This window comes from Alligator mississippiensis, chromosome 7, assembly GCF_030867095.1.
Source record: "Alligator mississippiensis isolate rAllMis1 chromosome 7, rAllMis1, whole genome shotgun sequence".
Taxonomy (NCBI): Eukaryota; Metazoa; Chordata; order Crocodylia; family Alligatoridae; genus Alligator; species Alligator mississippiensis.
The window spans coordinates 14,176,651-14,183,578 of NC_081830.1; the positions used below are offsets into that span (position 1 = coordinate 14,176,651).

The 6,928-nt window shown below is 53.8% G+C and overlaps 1 non-coding gene across 1 annotated transcript; it reads right to left on the bottom strand.

Moving 5' to 3' along the window:
• Nucleotides 1–2,582: 2,582 nt before the first annotated feature.
• LOC132251999 (U6 spliceosomal RNA) lies at nucleotides 2,583–2,691 on the bottom strand. The gene has a single exon (XR_009463736.1). It is a non-coding gene; the product is annotated as a U6 spliceosomal RNA (small nuclear RNA).
• Between the last annotated feature and the right edge of the window lie 4,237 nt (nucleotides 2,692–6,928).

Below are 6,928 nucleotides of genomic sequence, written 5' to 3' on the forward strand. Positions count from 1 at the left end.
GGTGACGTTGCAGAGTGTGCAGCAGCAGTTCGATGGCCAGGGCGTACAGCATGCCCAACAGGGGGCAGCCCTGTCGTATGCCGCAATGAACAGGGAGCACAGTGTGCCGTTCACCTTGAGCAGGCCGGAGGCGTCGTGGTACAGGACCCGGAGGGCCGTGGTGAAGAGTGGCCTGAAGCCAAAGGCCTCAAGGGTGCCGAGCAGGTACTGGTGGTCGACGCGGTCGAAGGCCTTCTCTTGGTCCAGGGAGAGCATGCCAACGTCCAGGCCAAAATCTCTGCGGCCGTGAGCAGGTCATGCAGCAGGAACAAGTTGTCCTGGATGGTCCTGCCCGGCACGCAGTAACTCTGCTCGGGCCCGATGACGGAGGCCATGACGGTGCGGAGACGGTTCGCCAGCGCCTTGGCCAGGATCTTGTAGTCGGCGCACAGGAGGGAGACGGGCCGCCAGTTCTTCAGGCAGCCGAGGTCCCCCTTCTTGGGCAGCAGGGTGAGCACGGCCCAGCGGCAGCTGGTCGGCAGGGTCCCGGCGGCGAGGCTCTCGTGGAAGACGCGAAGGAGGCTGCGTCCGAGGAGGGGCCAGAAGGCTCTGTAAAATTCCACGGGCAGGCCGTCCAGGCCTGGGGCCCTGGCCGAGGCGAGCCCCCCCACCGCGGCCTCCAGCTTCACCAGGGAGAGTTCGCGCTCCAGGGCCTCGGCCTGCGAAGCGCCCAGGCGCGGCAGGTCCCGATGCAGCTCCTGGGCGGCCCGCGGGCAGACGGGCTCAGCCGCAAACAAGTCCCGGTAGAAGGCGACGGCATGCTCCCGCACTTCGCCCAGGTCTGTGAGCAGCCGGCCCTCCGGGGTCTTGTGGTGGTCCAGCGTCTTCGCCGTGGCCAGCCGCCTCTCCAGGCCGAAGAAGAAGCCAGTCGGGGCATCGGCCTTTGCCAGCTCCTGGCAGCAGGCCCGGACCCGCGTGCCACGGGCCGTGCCCTCCGCCAGCTCTCGCAGGCATTTCTTGTGGGAGCGGAGGCTCTCGAGGAGCGCCGTGTCGTTGCCCATGCGGAGCAGGGCCGCCTTGAGCTCCGCCACGTCCTCCTCCAGCTCCTGGGTGCGGCGGCGGAGCTCGCTCGCCGCCAGCTGGCTGTACTGCTGGCAGAACGCCCGGATCTGGACCTTCCCCATGTCCCACTACAGGCGCCAGGAGGGGTAGTCTGCTCGCACCACCTCCCAGCTCCTCCAGAGGTGGGCGAAGCAGTCCCTGAAGTGGGTGTCCTGCAGCAGGCTGACGTTGAGGCACCAGTAAGGGGCCTGCGTGTGTGCTCTGCCCAGCAGGCTCAGCTTGCAGCAGACCAAGGCGTGGCCCGAGAGGCCCGATGGAATGATGCGGCTGCCGCGCAGCAACAGCAGGTGGTGCTGGCCGATGTAGAGGTGGTCGAGGCAGGCTATGGTGAGCCCGCTGGCGCTCATCTTTGCCCAGGTGTAGTGTCGCGCGTCAGCGTGGAGGATCCGCCAGGCGTCAACGAGGTCCGCCGCCTCCAGCACAGTCCACAGCTTGCGGGCCAAAGGCAGGTGCGGTTCTGGCCCCGTCCAGTCTAGCAGCGCGTCGACGGTACAGTTGAAATCCCCGCCTATGAGGAGCAGGTCGTCCTTCTCGCTGGCGTCATGCAGGAGGTCACCCAGGGTCTCTAGGAAGGCGACCCTCTCTCTCCCATTGGTGGGCACATAGACGTTGACGAGGAGCAGGCTCTGGTGTGCCAGGGTGATGTGGACGGTCAGCAGCCGGCCGGGGACGACCTCTCGCGCCACCGCCGAGTCGTACCGCAGCTGCGGCAAGAGGAGGGTCGCCACTCCTGCGCTGAGGTTGGTGCCATGGCTCAGGAACAAGCGGCCTCTCCAGGCAGCGTGCCAGTCGGCTTGAACGTATGCGTCGCTGTGCATCTCCTAGAGGAAGGCGATCGCCAGGCGCTTCTGCTGCAGGCCCTCCAGGACAGCCGTCCGCTTCACCGGGTCTCTGCAGCCATTGGTGTTGAGCGAGGCAATTGTGGTAACCGCCACAAACAGGAGAAGAAGGAGGAAGGATAGGCAGGGTACTAGTGGGAGAGAAGGTGATGGACGCCGGGCAGAAAAACAGCGGAGACAGGGGAAAGGCCTAGCGTTGCCCTGCCCTATAAGGCCGGGGACCTGGGACTGGGAGGGGGCTCAAAACGCCCCAAAATTGGCCTGAGGGGGGGCAGAGCAACCCTGCAGGGGCTCAGGGCAAGCCCCAAGGCAGGGGGAGATGGCAGGGACCAAGGTAAGGGGCCCTGGGGGAGGGAGGCAGCAGGAATCACAGGGAGAGCTCAGGCGGGGGTAGGGGAGGGGCAGAGGCAAACGAGGCTGCCAGAGCCCAGGGGAAAAACACTCAGAAAGCGGGGAAAGGGGGCCCCAGGGAGAGGGTGGGTGGAGGCAAGGTTTTTGGGGGAGGTGGGGACAGGAAAAGGGGGGCACGGAGTGCAGGGAACGCGCAAAAAGGCACCCGAGCTGCAGGAGCTCAGAAGGGCTTCACCTGTCGGCCGCCATCTTGAAAGAAAGAAAGAAAGAAAGAAAGAAAGCAAGCAAGCAAGCAAGCAAGCAAGCTTCACGAATTTGCGTGTCATCCTTGCGCAGGGGCCATGCTAATCTTCTCTGTATCGTTCCAATTTTAGTATATGTGCTGAAGAAATCCATGCACTCACTGGCTCCTGCCAGGCCAGGGGGGGTGATCCCCACTGCCCCCCAATAACCCACGCTATGTGGGGGAAGCTCTGCCTTGAGCCTGCAGAGACTGCAAGAGCTGCTGGGGCAGCCAGTGTGTGCAGGGCTATTTTTTTTTTTAAGTGTAGGTTAACCTCAAGCTTACTGTTTATTAAAAAAAGAGCCAGTGGATGCATTTACACAAGACACTACTGCACAGTAGTTATTGCATGTTTATTTAGTACTTGTATAAGTTAAGTATTAAATAAATGCTCAGTAACCAGAGTTACTTCACAGTAGCACCAGCAAACACCTTTTATGTGATGCTACTGTGCAGTAGCCTTATACTACAGTAAACTTCACCGGTGCACTAGGCCGGGCGATATGCCAGACTTCAGATCCTCAAGGTGCCGGTAGACCTGGGGTCTCCCTCAGGTACAGAGACATTAATCAAAAAGAAGGCATATATACATATATATATTATCAATAGAGAATAATACAACCAATCATTTGAATACAATCTAGCAATGTAGTCATAACTGAATGGGGCCAACAATGCTAGAGAACTTTTCAACGTCCTAGCCCTCTAAACACTGGACCTCAAGGCTTTGGTGGAAAATGATGTGCTCTAACACAGATCAATGAGAATCTATTCTTCAATGGTATGCCTTCCTCAGCCTTGAATCATTCCTTTTGCCATTTGGGAAAAAAAACAAAACAAAACAAAAAAACCCTGTTTCTGTATCAGAAATAGAAATGTCGCCATAACCAAATCTACATGAATGTTCTCCTTGGGCACCTTCATCCTTGTGGTGCAAAAGAGGCTTGTTTCATGGCTTACTGTGGGCCCAAACTGTCTGAGCTTCCTAATGTCTGTAGTTCTCATCCTTGCCCTGAAACCTTGCAGTCAGAGCCTGGAGGGAAAAAAAAAAGATGAAGGAGCACTTGGGCAGATGTGGGCAAGGAAGCATGTCCTCAGATGGAAAGAGGAAGCACTTTGCCATACGGAGGTTCATAGTTTCATGGTTGGTCAGTTCCGAAGGGACCTGAGGAGATCATCTAGTCTGACCCCCTGCTGTGGCAGGAAAGAGTACTGGGGTCAAACGACCCCAGCCAGATGTTCATCCAGCCTTTTTTTAAAGACCCCCAGGGTAGGAGCCAGCACCACTTCTTTTGGAAGTTGGTTCCAGATCCTAGCTGCCCTGACAGTGAAATAGCGCTTCCTAATGTCTAGCCTGAATCTACCCTCTGCCAGTGTGTGTCCATTGTTTCTTGTAACTCTGGGGTTGCTCGGGGGAACAAGGACTCCCCCGATGCCTGCTGGTCCCCCTTTGACTAGTTTATGTACTGCCACTAGATCCCCCCTCAGCCTTCTCTTGTGGAGGCTGAACAGGTTCAGGTCCCTCAGCCTCTCCTCGTAGGGTCTGCCCTGCTGCCCCCTGATCATGCGGGTGGCCCTCCTTTGGACCCTCTCCATGCTGTCCACATCCTTCCTGAAGTGCGGGGCCCAGGACTGGATGCAGTACTCCAGCTGTGGCCTGACCAGTGTCACAGAGAGGGGGAGGATCACCTTCTGGGACCTGCTTGAGATGCATCTGTGGGTGCATGACAAGGTGCAGTTGGCCTTCCTGACCACGTCCCCACACTGTCGGCCCATGTTCATTGTGCCATCAATAATGACTTCAAGATCCTTTTCTGCCTCTGCACTGACAACAAGGGAGTTGCCCAGCCTGTAGGTCTGCTGCTGGTTCTTCCTCCCCAGGTGCAGTACCCTGAACTTGTCAGTGTTGAATCCCATCCTGTTCTCTTCAGTCCACCCCTGTAACCTGCAGCCTGTTCCTTCCTACTAGTGTACCCACTTCCCCCCACATCTTAGTGTCATCTGCGAATTTGAACAGGGTGCTTTCTACCCCCTCATCCAAGTCACTGATGAAGATGTTGAATAGTGCGGGCCTGAGGACCGAGCTCTGGGAACCCCACTGCCCACATCCCTCCAGGTCGAATAAGACCCGTCCACCACCACTCTCTGGGTGCAGCCCTCCAGGCAGTTAGTGACCCATCTGACCGTGTAGGCATCAACACCACTGCCTCCTAGTTTCTTACTGAGAATGGGGTGAGAGACTGTGTCAAAGGCCTTCCTGAAGTCCAGAAAGACTATATCCACTGCAACACTTGCATCCAAGGACTTGGTGACCTGGTCGTAGAAGACCACCAGGTTGGTTTGACAAGACCTTCTCCTAATGAACCCATGCTGGTTGCCTCTGAGCATAACCTCCCCTGTGGCCTTCCTGGACATGTGCCAGGGTAATTCTTTCAAAAAGCTTTCCCAGGACCCAGGTAAGACTCACGGGCCTATAGTTTCCTGGGTCCTCCTTCCTCCCTTTCTTGAAGATGGGGACCACATTGGCCCCTTTCCAGTCCTCCGGCACATCACCTGAGCACCATGAGTACTCGTAGAGCTGTGCCAGAGGTCCCGCAATGACTCCTGCTAGTTCCTTCAGCACTCTGGGGTGGAGATCATCAGGACCTACAGATTTAAATACATCTAGTCCCTCCAGAAGTTCCCTGACAAGGTCCTCATTAACCCTAGGCCTGGGTGTGCCACCCACAGGGCCCTTGGGGGTGCCAGTGGGGGAGCTATCTGGGTCCCTCCTCAGAAATACGGAGGCAAAGAAATTGTTGAATATGCCAGCTTTACCATCAGATGAGATGACCAGATTTCCTAGCGTGTCCTGCAGAGGCCCCATGTTACCTGGCACCTTCTTTTCCCCCTATGTATTTGAAAAAGGACTTCTTGTTGTCCTTGATCTGGGTCGCTAGTCCCAGCTGCATTTCCGCCTTGGCCTTCCTGACCGCCCCCCACATTCCCGAGCTACCGAGGTATAGCCCTCTCTTGTGATGGCCCCTTCCTTCCAACAGGTGTACGCCTCCTTTTTTGTTTGGAGACATTCCCAGATGCTTTTGTTGAGCCACGGGGGCCTTTGCGCCCTCTTGCCCCCTTTGGTTCTTGTAGGGATTACTTCCCTTTGAGCTTGGAGGATCGTCTCCTTAAGGAAGGTTTAGATAAGATATTGCTGTATTCAAAACTTAATGATGGTAGTTAATACATGGGCTATTTCCCCAAAGTTTAATATGATCAGTAGTAAAGCTGATCAGGAAATTTCCCTTCAAACCCTTTTTGTTTGGAAAGTGCTGTGTTAGTAAAACCAGAGAAGTTCACAAAACCTTAGTCATGTCAACTCGAGTTCCAGCCGTTCACACATACATGAATGACCAGGAGGACTAGTACCCATCTGTCTGTCTTTTTCTTTTTGGAGGGTAGAAAATAAAAGAGATTGTGTAATAAGACATAGAGTAACAGTAGTCTAGATTAAGCCTAGTACTATCACCTCCCATGTTTTACATCTTTCTTAGCAAGCTTTTGGGTTTAAAAACTCTTCGTCAGGCTGGGGAAGCATTGGCAGTTGGTGTGCGCTCTTCTTGGCTTTTCAACCCAAATACTTGCTAAGAAAAAATTTTCCAACTATTTAAGTTGGTCTAATAAAAGGTATCAGGTTCATGCAAAGAACCTGGTCTGCCTGTGTCCTTAGACCAACACGGGTACAACCTACAACCCTGTTTCACATCCAATACTTCTGCTGTTGCAGCCCAAAACTGCATTAATGTTTCTGTAGCTACATCAAATTGCCAGTTCGTATTGAGTCTGTGATCCACATTTTCAACAATGATGCCACTCAGGCATTTATAACTCAAGCTGTATTTGTGCTTTTGATTCTTCTCCCCTATGCGAAGCCACTTGCATTTGCTTCTTGGCTTTTATCTTATTGTTTTGATCCCAGCTCCCCAATCTATCCACATTCATCTAAACTCTATTCCTATCCCCTAAAGTGTTTGCACTTCATTCCAGTTTCACATCATCTGGAGATTTGCCTGTATAGTCTGTCAGCCGAATAATTGATTGCAACAATTAGTAAACAAGACTCTTTAATTCTTCATTATCTTGCAATTGATGGGATGTATTTTAGATGGTGCAAAGATAGTAAAATTGATGCATGAAACATTACTTTCTCACTTCAACAGTGTCAACCAAAATGATAAAAGCCAAGTCCTTGACCTTACGAAGTTACAGAATTAACCTACCACCTTCATTTTGAATATGCAAGATTCACACAATACTATGAAAAAAGACTAATTTCATGTATAAATTAGAAAAGAAAAATATAAGAGAAGGAAAG